Raw genomic sequence first — 22,873 nt, forward strand, 5'->3', positions numbered from 1 at the left:
AGGGATTTGCTGCTTAAACAGCTCTTTATTAAGTACCCAACTCTGTTGATAGGCTGAGCCCTTACAATTCTAGATGGAAATGAGGAGGGGGGCAGAGTGAGGGAACCCAAGTGTGCCATTCTAAATTGGATTTAGTAACTTTTTCTTGGTTTTCAACCCTTGGAAAATAAGCTGTGCCAATTAGTAGCTTTGTGATTTGGAGCAAATTACTTAGTTTCTCTAAGCCTGAATGGTTTTTAAAAGGGGGATAATAGCACCAGCCCAGGGTTGTACAAAATAAATGAAGTAATATTGGTGAAAGAGGTACAGTGGGGGGAATTATGGACCTAGCCACATGTTGTGATTTGGAACAAATTCCCAGATGGAGGCTCTATATGTGAATCAATCAACCTGACCTCTACTTTCTGGTACAGTAGCCACAAGTGGTTTTTGAGCATCTGAAATGTGGCAAATCTGAAGTGAGACATGCTGTAAGTATAAAATATACACTGGATTATTTTGAAGACAGTATGATAAAAATAATGTAAACTATCTTATTAATAATTTTTATGGATCACATGCTAAAATTATAATACTTGGTTTAGAAAAATATCATTAAAATTAATTTCATCTGTTTGCTTTTACTTTTTAAATGTGGTTCCTAGAAAATTTTAAATCACATCCGTGGCTCACCATACATTAGACAGCATTGGGCTTGACTTTGAGAGAGGAAGCTTCCCTCTGCCACTCAAGGAGTGAACATTTAGTTCTGGACTGCAAAACCTCTTACTTGGAGCCAGGTGTCTCAGAGATTTCCCTATCCTCCACCCTCATCCTCATCCCCACACTTAAAGTTAGCCTAAGCACTGGGTACTTAGGATGGATCTTTCTAAGATGAAAATCTGTTCTCATCATTGTTTCATTACTTAAGATCTTTTGAAGATCCCTCTTGGCCTTTCAGAATATAGACCATACTCTTTAGTAAGCCTGCTTCGGTGAACTTCCTTTGGCTTCCCCTCCTACTTCTTCCCTCTTGGGTTTCCTGTGTGTGTTGAATTTCTGATACCTCCAGGTCTTTGAATTTGCTCTTCCTTTTCTAGGAAGTTCTTTGCTACCTGTGCACACATACTCAAGCCTCCTGCACTATACAAACATTTTTTACTCAGTTGATTGTCCTCCAAGACCTGCGCTTCACTGTTGCATCCTCCCCATGGTGCCCTTGAACGTTCACTCAGTAAGCAGATGTTCTCTTCTTGGCCTGAATTTGCTTCCATGAAGGCACTTATACTTCTGGTTCCTTGCTGGTTTGCTTGTCCATTTCCCTCATTTGACCTTGAATTCCTTAAAGACAAGAACCAAGCCCAAGGCATGGCACATAGTAAACTCTCAATAGCTAATCTATCTGCTAATTGAATTGAGAAGCTGGTCAGGGAATTGACCAGTGATCATTAACTCATGGGTATTGTCGTAACTGCAGCTCTTATAGATGCAAGTGACAGAGACTTCCATTCTGGCTGGCTTTATTGGTTTTCATGATTGAAATGTCCAAGTCATGTCCCCTTTCAGGTATTGGTAGATTCCGCAGTTCAATCAACATCATTTAGATATTATTTTTCTTCATTTCTCTACCTTTCCATCATGCTGGCTCCATTGGAAGAGATTCTTTACTCATGGTGACAAGATGGCTGACAAGCATATCCTTCCAAGTACCACCTGAGATAAACAAAAGCAGCTCCCCTGATAGTTCAAAGAGAGGGTGGAACTTACTCCTGTTGTCTCCTCATTGGCGTGTTTGGGGTCAAGCGCCCAACTCTAAATTAATAATTATTGCCTATGTATATAATGCATTAAAATTGGTTCAGGTCTGATCATAAGCTGAAGTCATGGAACTGGGATTGTGGGTGGAGTTGGCTTCACCTCAAGCAAGGGGCTGAAAGTGGACATTACCTCAAAGCAACACTGGGGTATTTGTACCGCAAAAGCACTGTCCACTTCTGTGAAAGAAGAGCCCTGAGACAACTTTGTTCTAATGCTTCCTTTTTTTTTTTCTTAACAAAAGTGGACATTTTAGAAACCATGATCTCAAGAGAAATTCATGTTCTTACAACTGTGTGGATTTTGTTTTTTTCCTTACTTTGGCATCAGCAGGGACTCTCTGTAAAATGGAGTTTATCCTTGTTATATTTTTAGATATTAGAGCCTGTGTAAATCAATCAGATAGTATGAAAATTAATAAAAGGAAACTGCGTTTAGAATGGAGTCTAGTCTGGGGTGGGTGGGCAGGGGGAGCTCTTTTGCCTATCACTCCTTGGCAATTGCAGATCCAATAGGAAGAGCCAGACCTTGCACAGGGATACTACTTTACTATCCCAGCAGGTGGAAGGTTTTCCTCCTTCCCTGGCAATAGCCTAGCCAATGAAAGACTGTCACAACTCAGCTAATGAAAAAGCCACTATACTTTGAAATGTTAGTTCACTCCATGGGATTTTTGTTTATAACAGCCTTACCCCCTCTCTCCTTTCCTCTATAAAAGAATATTCCATTTCTATGTTCTGCAACTTGCCTATGGTTCTGCTATAGCTGATGTGTCCTAAATTGAAATTCTCTGCTGTTCCCGAATAAACTTATTTTTGCTGGTAAAATAACTGGTAATTTTATTTTTGAGGTTAACAAGAGATAGTAGTCAACCGAAAAGATAGTTCGGAGATATATAATCCTATTAGAGCTTCATAAGGCTCTGACATCTTTCCTGGCTGTCAGGGAAAGTGAGGAAATCACTAAACCCACATCACTCTCTGGTGAAATGGGGCACGTTGGATGGAGATATTTGGTGTACTTTGGAAGGAGGAATGTTTAGTACCAGGGACCCTCAGTTTGATGACCCCTCATGATAGCTCCTTCTGTACGAATTCACTCATGCAAATCTTTTGAGTTCTTCCTCTTCTTACAGGGATATGATAGATGTAAGAGAGGGGGGTAAACAGATTTCAGGGAGCTTACATGATAGTGGGGGGAGGAGACAATAAACATACACAAATAAGCTATTTTCAGACTGAGATAAACGTTATGGAACAATCTGAGTCATACGAATGAACTAGTGGAGAAGGGGTTATTTTAGATAGGGCAGCCAAGGATGTTTCCTCTAAGGAGGGGACATTAGAGCTAATTCCTAAATGATGAGCAAGTGCCAGCCTGCAGATAACTGCTTAGGACCTCCCAAAGAGGACGCAGAGCTCAGCTGTCTGGAAAATTTAGAGAAGACCCTTGCTTCTCAAATAGGGACCAGCAGCATCAGTATCACCTGGGAGTTTGGTAGATAGGCAGAACCCCAGATCACACCCCAGACCTACTCAGAATCCGCATTTAACAAAATCACCCAGGTGATTTGTAGCACAGTAAATTTTGAAAAGTGCTGGGCTCGAGACCACCACCAGATGCAGCATGCAGCCCGCTGGGAAGGTGTAAATCCTGCTGAGGCAGGGAGCAGGGAATGATGTTGTCAGCAGTCGCTAGAAAGATGACATGGTAACATTTATTTGCTGCTGCCTTTGTAACAGAGCAGCTAGGCTCTAGGAGAAAACTATGAGATTATCACCTATGACAGTCTAAGTGATTTTCTAGGTTTACAGGAGACTGAGGCTCTTGAGGAGTGGTCTGTTCATGGGTGGGATCCTTTATGGTGTAGTCAGGGCCAGGATCTAGGATACTCCTTGTTCTGTGCTGCTGTTCAAATATTGACAAGGACAGATTACAGTGAGTGTTGAGGAGGGTGGGCAGCATGATGAGGTGGTTGGAAAATAATTTCACATAAAGCACTGGGAATGTTTGGCCTTGGTTTTCCCATTCTGTGAGGGTGAACTAGGAAAATACATGTGAGAACCAGGTCCACTTACAGGGAAGCAGATTTCAGCTCAAGTCTAACTCGTAGTTAATTTCTAAGATTTAAAGCCACCCCACAATGGGAGTGACAGATACACCCAGTAAGTACTCCCATACCCGTCTCTCAGTCCCTGGTGGTAAACTTGCCTGGATTAGGGTTTCCAAAAAAGAAAGTCATGCACTTCTTTTCTGTCTTTCTTTCTTTCTGCCATATCTTGTGCCAATATTTGAAAAGTGAACACAGACAAATACATGTGTAAAGTGCAAAGTGCACTTAAGTGTAGAGCTTAATGAGTTTTCATGTTTATAACTTTGTTATCCACCATCTAGATCAAAATACGGAACATTTCCAGCACCCCTCCTCCTTCTCAGCTAATAATCCTTCTAGGCCTGGGTAACCACTGTTTTTAGTTCAAACACTATCAATTCGCACGTGCTTGAACTGCTTATAAGATGTCGTTTTTTACTGAATATTTTTCTTTACATAGATTCTTTTTTTTTTTATAGCTTTCTATTTCATCTGAGAAATAGCATCAGTGAAATAACAGTCTGATGTGATAGGTATTTTTCTCCTAATGAAACACACTGAAGCACACACACACACACACACGCACAAACTATCAAAATGAAGTTTCTTCCAACCAATGGACCGTATTCTGTTTCTCAAAAGCCTCCAGGAGGGGTTTCTGAGGTCCTCTGCAACTAGAAGATTGTTAGGATTTTGTGATCGAGGAGCCAACAGTTCACGGAATGCACTGTCACCCTCCCGATGCCGCCGGCGAGCCATCCCTGCATCCTGATCCGTCCTCCACCCAAAGCACTTGTTGAAGACCTAACGACGACTCTCAAAGGCACAGGCACACGGAAGACTAAACCCCACGCTCTGACTGCAAGTGGAAGGAAACAAAAGTCAGTCATCTGAGTGCGTGTGTGGCTGGTAACCGCGGCAGCTCAGGTAAGCGCCGGCACCCAGGAGCAGGGTGGTTTCCCGAGCCCCGGCGGGGAGGAGAGAGCGGCTGGGCCACCCCGGGAGCAGCCTCAGCCAGCCCCTCGCTCGCGCACTCCATTGGGACGCCTCGGCCGCGGGAGAGCGGCGGCGCTCCGCCTCAGCCTTCCTTAGCAACCTGGACGCACCGCCCAGGTGCCTTCCTATTGGCCTCCGGAGCTTGATGGGCAGCTCCGCAGCGCAATCCCGCGTCGCAGCCGCCGGCTCCGCGCTTGCTCATGGGAGGGCTCGTAGGCGTTACCGCCCCCCGGGGGCCCCGCCCCTGCCCGAGCCGCTGGTGGCGCCTGCGCGGGGGAGCTGGAGCTGTGTGCGGGGCCAGCGCGGAGCCGGAGCAGCCGCGGAGAAGCTCCTGGGCTCCGCCGAGACCGCCGTGCCCGCTCGCCGCCTCGGCCGCCGCCGCCGCCGCCGCCGCCGCCTCAGCCTCAGCCTCAGCCTCCAGCCGTCGCCGCCGCCGGGCGAGCGGCCGCCTATTGTTCTTCCCGGCGGCGAAGGTGCGGAGCTGCTCCGGCTGGGCCCGCGGGGGAGCCCCGGGCGCCGCACGGTGAGAGCGCAACTTAGTTGGCGGAGTTGGGGGAAGTTTTGGGATTTGGGGAGGGGTCGCGGGCGAGGCGCGCGGGCCCCTCCCCCTGCGGCTGCGCGGGGGCCGGGGCGGGGGCCGGGGCCGGGGCCGGGGCCGGGGCCGGGGCCGGGGCCGGGGGGCGGGGCCGCGGGCGGGCGGGGTGAAGGGGCGGTGCGGGGCGCCCCGCGGGCCCCCGCCTCCCCTCGCCGCCCCCTCGCCGCCCCCTCGCCGCCCCCTCGCCGCCCCCTCGCCGCTCATTGTCTGCTCCGGGCCCGCGGCGCGCCCGCCCGCTCCCCAGCCGGCGCCGGGGTCCCTCAGGCTCCCTCCTGACGCCGGGCTCGGCGAACAAGTGCGGCGGGCGCGAGGGAGCGGTCCCCGGGCGGGCGCGGACGGGCAGCACCCAGGGCCGCGCCCGCCTGTGGGGGGCGCCCTCCGCGGCCGCTCCCGGGCCGGGCCGCGCGGGTCGGGGCCGGACTGCGCCGCGGGCTCCGCGCTCCGCCGAGTTCAAGTGCGGCCATACTTGGAGACCAAACAAAACAGTTTTTTTTTTTTGGGGGGGGGGGGGGCTTGCTATTATTTTTTTTTTTTTCCAAAAACCACTATGAGAAGAGCTTTTTTTTTTTTTCTTTTTAAATTATTATTATTTTTTTATGTGGGGAAAACCCTCAGGTTTTCTTCACCAAAACAGGTTTTTTTTTTTGGGGGGGGGTTTGTTTTTGGAAATACGTAGTTTTTAACAGCTCAATGACTTCATCACATTTAAGTTTTTCAAATGCTAACTGTGTACTGAGGAATTCACAATGAAGGTTGGATTGAGCAATATTTTGGTGTTCCATCTCAGCTTTTACACTCCTGGGTGAAGTTATTTTGGGAGTTTATTGCCTCGGGCATATACACAACTGAAGGAAAAAGCAGTGTGCCTTTTTATCTTATTCCAGTGCATTTCCCCTCCTCCCCCCGCCCCCCCCCCCAGCCCCGCTTTGTTTTCTGAAGAACCGTCTCGTTCTTTTTTTCTAAACCTTTGGATTGCCCAGATGAGAACAAATGCTGCATGTAGTTTTTGAAAGATTTTTTTTTTTTTTTTGGCAAGTTTCTAAAGGAGTTATGATCAGCTGAGATAAATCACTGTCCTGGTTCTTGTATTCCTTGGTGTCTTGTTTTGGTTTGAAAAACCAACTTTCCTCACCTGATGAGGCTGAAGGATAGTGTCTTTATGGCATAGCACTGTACTTCTAAGCTACAACAACAAGGTCGCTTTTAGGAGTCACAGTCCTTGCTCTTAGAAGCTTGCCTTCCTGGTTGTGCAGTCGTGTGTGCCTCCTTGGGGTGGTTGCGTGGATGGAAGGGGTTGTCAGGGAGGGACATCATGTAAGCAAATGTTGCTTGCAACAGAATGTGACAAATAGGCCAGTTGCTTTTCTCCTCTGAGCTGTGATGCCGTGTTACACATACTTTTGTTTCGGGATTTCTCACAAGCTTCATTTGTTTGCCTGGCTAATAGTGTATACGTTAGTATAAATGGACTCCTCCTCTAGACTGTTATCTCCTTGAGGGCTGTTGATGGGCTTTATTTCCTCCTTAGCTTTGTCCCTTCTGCCGAGAAGGACTCTTAACGCAGTGCAGGTGTTCAGCGTATGTCTGAATTGGATGAAGTGCTTTGTACTTCATCCAAGCTGGTGATAGTGTGCGTAGAACCACGGATTCTGGCAACTTACCCAAAATTGACAGTTCACTTGCAGATCTGTGATGAAATTTACTTTAAAAGGATTTCTAACCCCCCCCTCCCTTTTTTTTTTTTTAGGGAGATTTTATTTGAGCACAAGCAGGGGGAGCAGGAGAGGGAGAATCCTGTTCCCTGCTGAGCAGGGAGCCTGATGTGGGGCTGGATCCCAGGACCCTAGGATCATGACCTGAGCCGAAGGCAGACATTTAACCGACTGAGCCACCCAGATGCTTGAAAAGAAGTGAAGTTTAAATAGTGCACTATGGATTTTCAAAAATGTGGTTTTTGTTTTAGAAGTTTTCTCCCTTTTCTGATGAAATGATTAAGATTGCTGGACAAATCATTTCACATCTCTGCCTGTTCTCTTGTGAAATTGGGGAGGTAGTACAGTTTTGAAGAATATATATTTTTTAAGGTAGCTAGGTACATTTGAGTTCAGCTCCCCATACTTCGACTGGTTGTGAGCCTTTAGTGGGTTACTTAATTCCTCAGAGCTTCTGTGCCCTACCATACAGTGCAGTAATATATTTTGCAGTGTTCTGTGGAACATAGCTGAAATTATGTGAAGTACTTAATGGTGTGCCAGACATTAAGGAGATGCTTCTTAACCTGGTAGCTGTAATGATAATAATTTTGATACCTTTAAATGTGATTTGAAGCAGTTTTAAAAGTCTGATGCTTCTGAGTTTAGTGATTTAGCTATTTCTTTCATAAACAAGAAATCCTGAGAATTGTCTTTAGTTGAATGTTTTTTTTTAAAGGAGCTAGTTGAACTGAATGTTCATAGAAACTGTTATCTTCCCATTAACCTTAACGGGTCTTTGGGATTTGCAGAATGGCTTGGGAGAATATGGCTGTGCATTTATAGTGTTTAGGAAATGGTGACAGATGGGTTGTTTTCAACACTTGTAGTAGGATATCCAAGTTAGTCAGTTCTAGCTTTTCTACCTTATTTTACCATAGTCTTGAAAAATAATAGGGATTATGACTACATTTCTCAAACTCAGTGTAAGATGGAATGGACTGGGAGTTAATACAGTGTTAGCGTAATTCTGCAACATTAGCAAATCGCTCACTTCCCCTTCAAGATAACACCTTTGAAGGTGTCACCATTTGCGGAAGGAAGCATTGATTTAAATCCATTGTACCAGCTCCGTGTACACTATTCATAGTACCAAATGGAGTAGATATATTCTAGAACCTGTAATCAGGACATTTCTGTATATTGAATCTCATCTTCCCATTAGTTTTCTTATAAAATAAGGTTAAAAACTTAGACATGTAGGGTTATAGTGAACCTTCAAAAATTTTATCTGATCAGACTCAGACTCACAGATTGAAGAAAAAACATCTCTGACAAAGCTAGATGAATAAACTTGGACTTTTTGACAATCTTTTCTTTTGAAGTTAATATTTAAATGCACTTGAATAGACTTCATTATTAGTGATAGGGACAGGGGTGCATTTGGAAGCAGTGCTCCTGAGTCACCATCAGCCTGTCTTACCACTGTAAATGGGGAAAGTGGGGGAAGATGTTAGTGGAAGGAAGTTTGTTTCCTTCATACTTCCTCCTATTTATGGTCTTGAAGGCCACCTGTGGGTTGTTTGGGACAAGAAACAAATAAATAGAAGACGAATAAATAACCCATTTTGTCAGTCCTTGCTGGGGGATGGACTACTACTACTGAGATACTGTGATTGTATGAATATTTGTGTGGAACAATAGTATGCTTTCCTTTTTTACCTCTTCAGAGCTGTGTTCAGAGCCTGGCAAAGGTGGATATGAGTGTGTTCCTGTGATGCGGGTATTGGGGTGGGGGAAAAGGAAGAAGTGTGGGGAATTCACCATTTATGTCACTCTGTAGACTGTTTGGAACTATGCTTTTGAATTTTCACTTCTGATAATATCATAAGCCCTTATTTGGCCATAGCCTCTACCATCCAAAATGGCCAGTTATTCCTGAATGGTTAGGAATTAAGTAGGCATGTCACAGTGTAATTGGTTTGTCTTTTAGACAACTAAAGATGTCAAGTTAGGGAAAAGCATATAGTTATGTAAAGAATTTCATGGAACCCAAGTTGATTCTCTAATGGTGATCTCTACTAAAAAAAAGGGGGGGGGGCATGATATGGAGCCACATGTCTGGTTTCACATCCAAACTTTGCTGTTTATTGGCTTGTGTCCTTGGGCAGCTGCTTCATCTGTCTCAGACAGAAGATCTTTACTTGTAAAATAAAAACGAATTTAATATTAATCATCTATCACATGACTGTCATGAGAAATGCACGAGATAAAATACAAATGCTATGTCATTTTGTAACTTTATTGGTTGGCTGCTGGTTTGGATAAAATTAAAATCCTAGTTGAAAAGAGGAAAACATCCAACTATATTGGTTTTCCTTTTTTTTTTTTAATAAAAGATAATTAAAATATACTATATTACCATTCTCCTTGCTTGGGAAAATTGATATGTTTTACTTTGGCTTTTCTCAGTTTTCCTTCTATAACATTTGTCATGGAATATTTTTCTAGACTCTAAAGAAATTTTAGTTCACGATGCTTGCTGTTAGACCTGAGTTACTGTGAAATCACAGGAACTGACTTTGGATGCCAATTCTTGAAGTCAAGTAAAACCACAATAAACAGCGAACAAAGAATGTCAGAATATTTCAAGAGTACAAAAGAAGCTAGTGTAGTTGTCTGATGTTTACTGATTCATTTTCTAAAATAATTTTTTTGATTGGTTATCTCAGATCAGGGGACTGTGCCTCATGTGTGCCAGATGTTATACTCTGTGTTTTACCTACATTTCTTATTTAATTTTGAAAACAAAGCTATGAGGCAGGCATTATTATGCTGTTTTAGTATGGGGAAACAACCCCCAAAGTGATCACACAGCTATTAAACTAAAATTTGAACTCTGATAATTCTGGCTCCAAAGGTTAGGCTTTTCACAATATTGATGCTGTAACCTGGAAAGAGTATATTGTTAAAACAAATCAAGTTTATTGAAATACTATTTATATAGGAAAATGTACCTGGTTTTAGTATATGGAGTTTGACGAATTTTGTCAAATGTGTCCATGCAGATCACAGCACAAAATATGGAGCATTTCCATCATCCTGGAAAAGTTTCATTGCAACTCTGGCCAGTACTCCCCTTGACCCTCACCCCGTGCCTGCCTCACCATAGGCAACCTTAGTTAGTCTCTCTGCCCTCTGTCATTGTTTTGCCTACATTAGAGGTCCTCAAACTACAGCCCTCAGGCCAAATCTGGCCTACTGCCTCCTTTTTTTTTTTTAATATTTTATTTATTTATTCATGAAAGACACAGAGGCAGAGACATAGGCAGAGAGAGAAGCAGGCTCCATGCAGGGAGCCCGATGTGGGACTTGATCTCAGGTCTCCAGGATCACGCCTTGGGCCAAAGGCAGGCACCAAAGGCAGGCACTCAACCGCTGAGCCAACCAGGCATCCCTACTGCCTGTTTTTGTAAATAAAATTTTATTGGGACTTGGCAGTGCTCATTTGTGGCTCATTTGTGCTACAGCGGCAGGAGAGTAGTGAATAAGAGACCCTGTGGCCCGCAAAGCCACACATTATGTACTGTCTTGCCTTTTACAGAAAATGTTTGCTGATCCTTGTGTTCTACATAACAAAATGCAGTGGTCACAGCTAAGAAAAGGAACAATTTTATTAATATTATTCAGTGCATATTCAGCTTTCCCTATTTGTCCTGCAGATATCTTTCTTTAATTGATTTAAAAATTTAACCAGGGCAAAATCAGGGTTTACTCAGTACATTGTTACCTCTTTAGTCTTTATTTTCTCATTATTTAGTGTATAATTTATATTCACTAAAATTCAGTAGCATTCTGTGAGTTTTGACAGACGTAGGCATTCACATAACCACTATTTCAATGAAGATATGTATGGAATGGTTCCTTTATCTCCTAAACCAAATTCTTCTGAGCCCCTTTGTAGTCAACCCATTTTCCACTCTCAGACCCTGGACACTACCCATCTGTTTTCTGTCTCCATGTTTTTTTTTTGTTTTTTTGTTTTTTTTTTTTCCAAAACGTCATGCAAATGGAATCATACAGAATGTGGGCTTTTTTTTTCTTTTCATTTGCTTAGTGACTAATGATGTTAAGCATCCTTTCATGTAATTATTTGCCATTCTTCAAATGGCAATGTGTTCAAATGTGTCTGTTCAAATTTTTACCCATTATAAAGATTAAATTGCTTTATTATTGAATTTTGAGTGTTCTTTTTTTGTGTGTGAAGGTTTATTTTAGAGGGATGGAGAGAGAGCGAGCAGGGCAGAGGGACAGAGGGAGAAAGAGTCTTAAGCAGATTCCCACTGAACATAGAGCCTCACGTGGGGCTTGATCTCATGACCCTGAGATCAGGACCTGAACCAAAACCAAGAGTTGGATGCTTAACTGATTGAGCTACTCAGGTGCCCTGAGAGTTCTATATGTATATTCAAGAACCAGATACATGATTATTGTTTGCAAATACTTTTTCCTAGTCTGTGGCTCTTCTTTTTTTTCTTCTTCTTTTTTTTTTCTCTTCTTTTTTTTCCCTAAAGATTTTATTCATTTATTCATGAGAGACACACAGAGAGAGGTAGAGACAGAGGCAGAGGGAGAAGCAGGCTCCATGCAGGGAGCCTGATGTGGGACTCGATCCTGGACCCCGAGATCACGCTGAGGTGAAGGCAGATGCTCAACCACTAAGCCACCCAGAGTCCCTCTTTATATTCTCTTAATGTCTTTTGAAGAGCAGTTCTTTTGATAATGTTGAAGGTTTTTTTTTGTTTTCTCCCATGGGTCATGTTTTTGATGTAATATCTGAGAAATCATCACCTAACCTAAACAAAAACACTTTTCCTGTATTTTCTTCCAAAAGTTTTATAGTTTAAAATTTTGCATTTAGGTTTATGATTCACTTTGAGTTAATTTTTCTAAATGGCTCAGGGTATGAATTTATTTTTTTGCTTTTAGATAAGCAGTAGTTCCAGAAATTACTTTTTTAAAGGATTTTTATTTTTTCAGAGAGCATGCATGTGAGTGGGGAGAGGGTCAGATGGAGAGTCTCAAGCAGACTCCCCACTGAGCATGGGGCCTCATACAGGACTTGATCTCCTGATCCCGAGATCATGACCTGTGCTGAAAGCAAGAGTTGGACGCTAATCAGCAGTCACCCAAATGCAACAGTTAGTTTTAGAAAATACTTTCTCCATTGTATTACCTTTGTTGAAAGTCAGTTAATCATTCTACCTGTAGGTCTGTATCTGGATTCTGTTACATTGATCTGAGTCTTTCATTTCATCTTTATCACACTGTTGATTATAGGTTTATAGTAAGTCTTGAAATCAAAATGTGGTTTCTCTAATTGTGTTACTTTCTCAGAAGTATTTTTGAGTATTCTAGTTGCTTTGTCTTTCCAGGTACATTTTAGAATCAGCTTGTTATTCTCAGGTACCTTTTAGAATCAGCTTGTGGTTCTCTGTAATCCTGTTGGGATTTTTGATTGGCATTGAATTGAATCTATAAATTGTGAGAATTGACATCTTAATAATATTGAGCCATGAACATACCAGAACTTTTTTTTGATATTTTCATTAGTGTTTTGCATTTTTCAGTAATTGGACCTTGCATGATATATATATATATATATATATATATATAATTTCTGATGCTGTTGTGAATGAAGCTTCTACAATTTCAATTTCCAGGTGTTCACTGCTGGCATATATTTTAGTTTTAGAAGCCTTTTTTGTAGGTTGTTTGGGATTTTCTACATAGTAGTGTCATCAGCAAATACAGGCAGTTTGATTTCTTCCTTTGCAGTCTGCATGTTATTTCTTGCTTTATTGACCTGGCTAGAACCTCCAGTGTGATGCCGAGTAGGAGTATTAAAAGTGGACATCCTTTATTCATGTTAGGGGACAGAAAACTTTCAGTGTTTCACCATACATATGATGTTCCAGGCTTACCCCAGAGAGAATGTGGGTTTGGGTCCAGACTACTGCAGTAGAGTATCACAATAAAGCAAGTCAAATTAATTTTTTGCTGTGTTTATACTGTAGTCTATTAAGTATGGGAAAGTATCGTTGTTGTTTTTTTTTTTTAAAGCATATACCCTAATTAAAAATACTTTCTTGCTAAAAAATGCTATCATCTGAGCTTTCAGTGATTTGTAATCACCAGTCACATTTAATTATAACAAATATAATCACAGTGGAAAAGTTTGAAATACTACTGCAGGATTTACCAAAATATGACACAAAGGCACAAAGTGAGCAAGTACTGTTGGAAAAGTGGCTCCGAGAGACTTGCTTAATGCAGGGTTGCCACAAACCTTCAATTTTTAAACAATGCAATTATCAGTGAAGTATGATAAAATGAGGTATGCTTGTACTTATAGTTTGTTTCTGTATGTGTCCTTTATCATGTAGAACTTCTTTCCTGTTTCTAGTTTATTATGAATGGATGTTCTGTGTCGCCAAAGGCTTTCTTTCTCCCCATCTTTTGGGACAATCATGTGTTTTTTCTTCTTTACTCTGTTGATGTCTGATTTTGGAACTTTGAACTAGCTTTGTGTTCTTAGGATAATCCTGGGTTGGTCATGATGTTTCTTTCATACCTTGGATTCAGTTTGCTAGTGAAATTTTTTATTTCATTTGTCTCCTATTTATGTTAAAATTCTTGATTATATATAATACGCATAATAGGATTTCTGTTAATCCCATTATGTCTATTTTTATGGACTGATTTTTCTTCTGTTATGGGTCAAGTGTTCTTCTTTGCATGTCTAGTAATTGCTTCTTGGATTCCAGAAATGTCAATTTTAAGTTACTGATTGCCAGATTTTGCTCTTTTTTTATTTTATTTTATTTTTATTTTATTTTTTTTTAATTTTTTTTTTTTTTAATTTATTTATGATAGTCACAGAGAGAGAGAGAGAGAGAGAGAGAGAGGCAGAGACACAGGCAGAGGGAGAAGCAGGCTCCATGCACCGGGAGCCCGATGTGGGATTCGATCCCAGGTCTCCAGAATCGCGCCCTGGGCCAAAGGCAGGCGCCAAACCACTGCGCCACCCAGGGATCCCAGATTTTGCTCTTTTAAAGCAGTTTCTCAACCTTGGTCTTACATTTTGGTCCAGGTACTTCTCTGTTTGGGGCCTGTTCTGTGCTTTGTAGAGTGTGTAGCATCATTCCTTACCCATTATATGCCACTTGTGACAACCAGAATTGTCTCCGGACACGCTGAAAGTCCACTGGCAGGAGGAGAAATCATTTCTAATATGAGAGGCACTGCTTTAAAGAAGATTGGATTTTATGTTTGCAGGTTAAATTGTTAGCATGATACTTCTGAGGCTTATTTCCATTACTTAGTCTCAAGTTTCCATTGAAGAATTGGATGTTCTCTTCTCTGATCAGAATATGAATGTCTGCCAGCCTTGTGCCAACTGTGGGATTATTTAGCTTACAGTTTTGGGTCCTTCTTTGCCTGCCCACATAGATTTTTAAAATATGCATGTATAGCTTAATATTTAACATCATACTCGAGGAGGCCTGTCTGTGCTGAGCTTTGGAGTTCTAAGATTCCTCAGCGTTTGCAAGCTTTCAAGTCTTCCTTCTCCACTTAACAAGATTGCCATGCTTTGCTCAGGACTGACCTCGTTGCACTGGCCCTCCAGTGTGCCTCTAGGCAGAGAGGTTGTGGGGCTCATCTTGTCTGTTCTCTTCTGTTAGGGATTGCAGCCCTTTGCCCCTGTTGTCCAGTGTCTAAAAGACATTGCCTTATATTTTGTTTTTCTAGTTACTGGAGGAGGTGTTGGCAGGATAAGGCTGGGTCCAGTTACTCTATCATGATTGGAAACTGAATGAATGTCTCTTTGAAGAGTGTACTTTATTGGTGGTGCTGAAAGTCTTGTTATAGGATTCATCAAATGAATCCTATAACAAGGGTATAAATATCAGAGTAACATTTTTTTTTTTAAGATTTTATTTATTTCTTCATGAATGCCACAGAGGGAGGCAGAGACATAGGCAGAGGGAGAAGCAGGCTCCCTACAGGAAGCCCAATTGGGACTCGATCCCAGGACCCTGGGATCACGACTTGAGCCAAAGGCAGACGCTCAACCACTGAGCCACCCAGGCGCCCTCAAAGAAACATTTGTTAAATATATGCTGTCTAGCTTAGCCCTTATCTGGAGGGGACTACAGAAAAGTAGTTATCTTCCACCTGAGGAGGGACATACATAGTGCATATGTAAGATTGAATCAAAGATGTGAAATGCTCTAGTGATGAAAAGAAAGAAAAAAATCACTGTGGTCTGATATTTTCATACAGAAATGCATTCTTTTACAGTTTTGTTCTTTAGCGTATACATATGGCACTGTCAGTGGAAGAGTACTGGTTCAGATGCATTTGGCAACTTATTTGCTATGTGACTTTAGGTAACTCAGTTTTTTTTTTTTTTCTGTAAAATGGGCATATAACCTCCCTTGTAGCATTGTTTGATAATTTATTCAACATATTTGAGTGCCTTGTGTGTGAAGTACTGTTGCATGTGATGGGAATTCAGTGACAATTAAGAGGCAGTTGCTGCCATCAAGGAGCTGACACTCTGGTGAGGGTAAAAGAAGATAAATGATGGGACACCTGAGTGACTGAGTCGGTTAAGCATCTGCCTTTGGCTCAGGTCATGATCCTAGGGTTCTGGGATCAAGTCCCACGTTGGGCTCCCTGCTCAGTGGGGAGCCTGCTACTCCTCTCCCCACTGCTTGTGCTCTCTCTCACTCTCTCTGTTTCTGTCTCTCAAATAAACTCTTAAAAAAATATGAATCAGTGAACAGTTTTGGTGAAGTGATAATTTTAGGAATGATATGACGAGTATTAGAAATTGGAGTGTAAAACAGGACCTCTTGGAGATGAGATTTGAGCAGAGACCTGAAGAAAGTGGAGGGAACAAACCACCTGAATCTCCCTGGATGTTCCAGGCAGAAGGAACATCCAGACGAAGAGCTTGAGGTAGTAGTATGAACCGGGAGGTTGGTTTGGCTAGAATGGGGCTAGGAGGGGAAACTACAGGAGATAATGTGTAGGAGGCAGAGGCCACATTACACAGGCTTTCAAGAATGGTGGGAAACATCTGAAAGGTTTGAGCAAGGAATGACAAGAGCCGATTTTGGTTTTAAAAGTTTGTGCACTTAGAAACAGGAGTAGAAACAGGGCCACTGAGAGTTTCACAGTAGTTCATTCTGGAGAAAGAAAACGTAGCATGGATTAAGGTGGTAGTAGTGAAAGCAGTGAGAAGTGGTTGGAATCATCATACATTTTGAAGAGAGAATTGATAGGATTATTTAGCGACTGAAAAAAGGGTTTCAAAGGGAAGAAAGCAATCCAGAATGATTCCAAATATTTTAGTTAACTGGCTGAATGGTGCTGTGATTTCCTGAGGGTGGGGAAAGATGTGAGTGAGTTTGTTGGGAGGAATAAATTGTTATTTCTCTTTTGGATGTGCTATGTTTGAGATTTGTGAGATTTTAAGTGAAGATGTATAAACTCCTGGCACATGGCAGGGTCACATGACATGGTCTCTAATAATAATAATGACAGTGGCAAACAACAACGAGGTATGTCTAAGGGGCTACCTATAAGTGAGGGAAGTAGTAGTGACCTAAACAATACCTGGCCTATTAAATCCAGGTCAGTTGGGACTGTAAACATGCTGAAAACTCTTCTAACCCAAGCATGAGAAAAATATTAGTGAAATCTGTTGTACATTTCCAATCTCTAAGGATATCTGATTTTTTAATGTGATGCAGGGGTGTTGTGTGTATTTCGCATATGCTAGAGAGTCTGGAAGGAGGCTATTGCAAATTGTTTAGTTGTGTTCAAGGAGTGAGATGATAGGGTCTTTTTTTTTTTTTATCTTCTAAATATTTCCCATTGTATACATTTTTCTTTAGTCTTAATATATTTTTTAAGTAAATGGTACCCCCAACATGGTGCTCGAATGCACAACCATGAGGTCAAGAGGCACATGCTCCATTGACTGAGCCAGCCAGGTGCCCCTAGTCTTATTTTTAATAAAGGGAGTTAGTGTTTTTGGAGAGTCCTGCTCAGTTGGTGAGCTTCTGGGCTGATGAATTTCATTTGTCTGTGGGGACTTCTTCCCAAAGCTGGGTCTTTGACTGTGGTCTGTTGTCTTGAAAAGTTTCAGCCCTTCATCACAGGGAGACATCAGGTAAGAGAGTAGGGGTGGTTTTGATATAGGTCAATAACAGCTCCTGGGAAAATTATTAGCACATGTTCTCCCCACCTTGCTAGATTGTGGCCCTATTTTGTTCAAAGGGGACATTATTCAGCACTTGAAGTTTGTTGGGCAGATCAGTTGAGATAAATTGAACTGAACATGATTTTATATATATATATATATATATATACACACACACACATATACACACATATGTATATGTATATATGTATTTTATTATTTATTTATTTTTTGTGTATATATATATTTTTAAAATCTGAATTATATTGTCAGCATTAACTTAGTTTTTTAGGAGTATTCCTTTTCTCAGGTGACAACTGCTAAAAGGAGTAGATATGTCAGGTTTTTTTTTTTTTTTGCATGTTTGACGTTTTCTGTAATTCCTGAATCACTTCTAAAAACCCTCAGTGTTATGTAAATGGTATCTGTAAATAAATCCCCCTACTTGGTCTTGGCAGTTGAGTTCTGCTGTCTAAAGTAGGTGTGTTTCTGGGGTGGGAGAAGGTAAGCCCATTGCAGCATTGCATGGAAATAATGTTACCTTTTACAAGCTGGAAGAAAATGTGTTTTTTTTTTTTTTTTTTTTTTTTCCCTTTGCGTACTTTGTGCATGGCATTGCAGTTTGGGAATTATTTAGGAAAAAAAAATGTGGCAACAAGAGTTGAGAGCTAGAGTTCTAATTGTTCATTTGGTCACATGAGGCCTTTGGGGCCTGGCCGAGGTGCTTTCTCTGTTGGAGGATTAAGGATCTATATGGGTCAGTGGACAGGAATGACCGAAGCTGTTGCCTCGCCCTCCTGCTAAAATGGTGATGTATGCCTGGAGCAGGGGATAGTGTGTTTTTAAGAGACTTTTGCAGTCTAGATAGATCTTTTGAGGCAGGCCTAGTTCCTAAGAGGTGTTTTCTAAAAAAAAATGAAGTCATTAAAAGAAAGAAGAAACGTTTATTAGGTGCCTACCTATATATTGTGCGTTCCTTTATATTCTCTTAATTCCTTAAAATAACGCTATAAGATAGGTATCCTCCCTTTCCTCCTGAACCTTTTTTTGATGAGAAAATGGGGGTTCAGAGATTGTACTTTTTGCCCTTTTCAGGTTAGTGAACTATAATTTTCATCCAGGACTTTGTGACTATAAACATACTGTAGTTTTATTATATATAATGTAAATCTTTTTTTTTTTTTAACTCTGATATAGTTATATCCAGAATTGCCAGCTTAAAATTCCAGCTTGTTCATGTTGAAAGTACAAAATCATTGTGGTCTGCTCTTAGAGTTTTCCTAGAATTCTTAAAAACATGCTAGGCTTCCCTGTTTGTGCCTTGAAAGTAGCAGAAACTTACCAGTAAAATTGTATTTTTACTTCACATGCAGGAGTTTTGTGGATCAACATTAATAATTAACATTTACACACTCTTTCACGTCTTCAGAGTGTTTTGCAAACAGTTAATTAGTTCATGTTTAATCTATATTGGAAGTTGAAAAACCAGTTTTTTAGGTTCATTTTAGTAGTACAGAAGTGTTCCTGGTGGATGATAAGGAGTCTTTAGTGAGAAAAATGCAGGTATGCACCATGCAATCTATGAGACCTCTTTCCTCAATCCCCTCGCTCTGTGCCCAGATCTGCTTTATTAAGCATGTTTTTGGGGTGTACATCTTCTCCTTAATGCAAAGGAATGGTCATGTGAACTGAAAGAAAGACAGGGTTCAGGATGGTCAGGGAAAGACCTGGGTGATTCAGTGACCTGTGTTTTAAGTTTCTTTTCTGTAGTTCCTTCAGTATGAATTGTTCTTACCTAATTCCTGTGGGGGTTTTGAGGGATGGGAAGGGATTGGCACAGAGACTGGCAGATGAACAGAGTCATTATACGTGCTAATTTCTGGGAAAAATTCTTTTCTTTTTTCCTTCTGGCTTAGGAGATAATAACCCTGTAACTGAATACTTAGCTGGTTTCCTCACTACCACTTGTCACTTGATTCCATCTCCTCTCCCCCTCCACCAGTAAAATGGCTTTTACTTGGCAATGTTATGTAGTGGGGAAAAAGACTTGGAAGAAGACTTGGAGACTAGACCCAGTTCAGCTGTATTTCTGTCACAAAACTAGCTGTGCAACCTTGAGCAAATTACTGCTTTCTTCTCCCCCTGAGTTCTTTGAGATGTGTTAACCTTTCATTGAGTGCTACAAGGGTGGCGGAGGAGGATAGGAAACTTACACTCTTGGATAGGAAGCAGGACAGAGGATATTTTAACATGAGTGAGGATTCTTCAAAGTTGCAGGGACTTCTTCCTTCCTACTTTGGTTAGAATAATTAAATTATTCTCTTGCTATTGTTGCCAGCCACAAAACTGCACTTTAAAATATCTTTCTTTTTCTAATACAGAGCAATAAATAGAACCACTTGATAAATATTGTGTCTGGGTGATTTCAGGACGTGCAAGTTCCATTTCATCATTGCTTATAGCCTGGTCATTCAGAGGGACCTCTTCATGAATCTTTGTCTAAATGTCCTTGCCAGGGAAGTTTTAGTATGTCATGGCAGAAAGGAGAAGAATTCTGAGAGCTTGGATGTGTATTTGATTAAATTTTTATCATTAGTGGGAATCTGTTCTTTGAATTGGGGCCGGATAGGAATGGCCCTGAGTTTTTTTCCCTCTGCCAAATAGTGTTGTTTTCAGGCCTTTCTCTTTTTTCTTCTTTCCCTGTCCTTCACTTCTGGAAAATCTGAAAACCTAAAGGTACAGTAAGTTGGGTTTTGAACCTTCTTGTAACATTAAATACACCCAGGTTTAAACTTGAACCTTTTCCACTATTTCTGATAACTTGGAAGGAACGTTGTACAGCTGGACCCTGAATAATGCTAGATGTGAACTTTTAGTAATTGGGATTGACTTAAATATTTAAAGCCACTTTTATTTTTGAAGGATGGCTACAGGTAACTTTTTTTTTTTTTAACGTTTTTGGATAAAGAGACCTTTGGTCTTTTGGCTAAGACAAATTATGTATATAAATTAGGAAAGATGAAAGTTTTCTTCTGGAAACACCTAGTTGGTTAGAGCAGTATTGTAAATGACAGAAATAATTTTTTTTTTTCTAAGATTGTGCCAGCAACCAGGATGAATGAATGTTTTTCTTGTTTACATGAAGTATCTTGGATTGCACCTCTTTAATCTTCCTTCCTTCCTTCCTTTCCTTCTTTCCTTCATTAGAGAGAGGGGGAGGGGCACAGGGAGACGGAGTGAGGAAGAATCCCAAGCAGGCTCCTAGCATGGAGCCTGACACAGTGGCTAAATTTCACGACCCTGAGATCATGACCTTAGCTGAAATCAAGAGTCAAATGCTTACTCCACTGAACCACCCAGGTGTCCCACCTCTTTAACTTTTCCATTATGTCTTTGCCCACTGTATGTTTCCTCCCTTCTGGTTAATTCAGTAGGACTCATTTGTTACACTGCAAACTGACTCCCTGCAGATAAGGTGATAACTGACACCTGTATTTCCTCTAGATTATAAGCCCCTGGAGGGTAGATTTTATCTGCTTTGTTCATCGCTGTATCCCTAGCACCTAGCATTGTGCACTGCACATAGAAGTTAGTTACTATGCAGGCAGTATTTGGATTGTTGATGGATGGATGAACTTGTGACAGAACTGTACATATTTTCTTATAATATTTTTATTTTTTAAAAAGATTTTATTTATTCATGAGAGACAGAGAGAGAGAGAGAGGCAGAGACACAGGCAGAGGGAGAAGCAGGCTCCATGCAGGGAGCCCGACGTGGGACTCAATCCTGGGTCTCCAGGATCACACCCTGGGCCAAAGGCAGGCACTAAACCGCTGAGCCACCCGGGCTGCCTAGAACTGTACATATTAATGATATATGCAAATTATTGAACAATTAATAAAATCTACCCTGTTGAGAATAAACATATTGTAGTTTTCTCTTCCTGGAATTGTTTGTAGTTTGAGTCTGGTGAGTTAAATCATCCTTTTTGGGGAAGAGAAGCGCCATGTTGAATAGAAGACTGGCTAGTGTTGACCAAGGCTGGTGGTAAAATCTGTACAGCTCTTGCTTGGTTTTTGTGCTTGGTCAGTGTAGGTCACTTTATGTTTTAAACTGTCTAGCTGTTGCTTTACCTTTTAAACTGTTCAGCAGCTCAACACTGACATGAGACTAGGTGTGGCTTGTCTGCCTAATTTTTAAGAAATGTTATACAGTAATTTTCAAACATACTCAGAGAAAACCTCAAGTAGACAGTAGAATTGACCCCTGTGTGCCCATTATGCCAGATTCTAGACATTAGCAAGATTTTGCTGTTCTCTTCATACATCAGTTTTTAAACTGAAGTTTCACTGAGATATAATCCATATAAGGTAAAATTTACCCCTGCTTCACTTGAATATGCTTATTCTAGTAGTCTTGAAAGTCACTACAAAACTATCATTTTCTTAATAGGGATACTTAAATGGTATTTTTACTCCAATATATAATACTGTAAACGATGAGATGTCTCTGCAAATCGTGGCATGGTATGTTTCAGGGATATGGAAACCAAAGACTAACTCACAGCAAATGAATGCTGAGTAGCCTTTTTGCCTTTCAACGGAAATCATTGCAGAAATAGGACCGTAAACCTTCTATTAAGCACTTTTGTATGAAATCTGAGGTTTCTGTTAAATTAGACATGGGAAATTAAGCAAAGCTGCACAAATGACTGACCTGGGCAGTTTTTTGAGTTCTTCTCCTTAATGGTAGGCTTTCCCCCCCGCCCTTCTCCTCAGATGATTGTTTATCTCTTAATACCAGTATAAGAATGTTGTGAGTTACACGAAATGATTTTTGGTTTCATGTCAGTAGTTTTTTCACTTCCCTTCATAGAACTTAGTAAATTTATTTTCCCTTGATGATCTGTTTTTTTTTTTCTTTAAATGCGTTCCCATTTCTTTTGATTTTTGTGAAGAAAATACTTTTTAGGTAACTGAATATCTTTGTGAATCTCGTACTTCCTTAATAATTCATTTGGTCATGTATATAGAAATCGTGTTGATTTTTCACATGCTTCCCAATTCAGGTCATCTTAAAAGTTCATTTGAAGCCTTAGGAAATACTGATTTACTGGTCTTTCATGGTCACTATTTGTATATATTATGTTATAAGCTCATGGATTCTAAGGTGCATTTTTGGCTGCTTTGCCAAAAGTCTTATGGCAGTGTAAAGATTACCCCTTTAATAGTTAACTTGCTAGCATATGTGCCTGGAAAGAGAGCATTTTCGTTCCTAGTCTAAGTAAAAATAATGGACTCAAATATGAAAGGAAATTCAGGAAAAAAATTATCTATTTTCTCCTTTCAGCTTTGGTGCCTGTTGAAACCAAAGGGACAAGGTCACTAATATAATAGAGCTGTCATTATTAGGAGCCTTTTTTGAGCTA

General features: G+C 41.0%; 1 protein-coding gene across 2 annotated transcripts in view; it reads left to right on the forward strand.

Moving 5' to 3' along the window:
- Positions 1-5,128: 5,128 nt before the first annotated feature.
- The window catches only part of AKAP13 (A-kinase anchoring protein 13), a 323,293-nt gene continuing 305,548 nt past the window's right edge, over positions 5,129-22,873 (forward strand). The window contains exon 1 of one of the 2 annotated variants that reach the window (XM_072737237.1): positions 5,129-5,405. The gene's annotated coding sequence lies outside the window, so the exon portion shown is untranslated. The remainder of the gene's footprint in view (positions 5,406-22,873) is intronic. The other variant, XM_072737235.1, reaches the window with a different exon arrangement.

This window comes from Vulpes vulpes, chromosome 14 (genome assembly GCF_048418805.1).
Source record: "Vulpes vulpes isolate BD-2025 chromosome 14, VulVul3, whole genome shotgun sequence".
NCBI lineage: Eukaryota > Metazoa > Chordata > Mammalia > Carnivora > Canidae > Vulpes > Vulpes vulpes.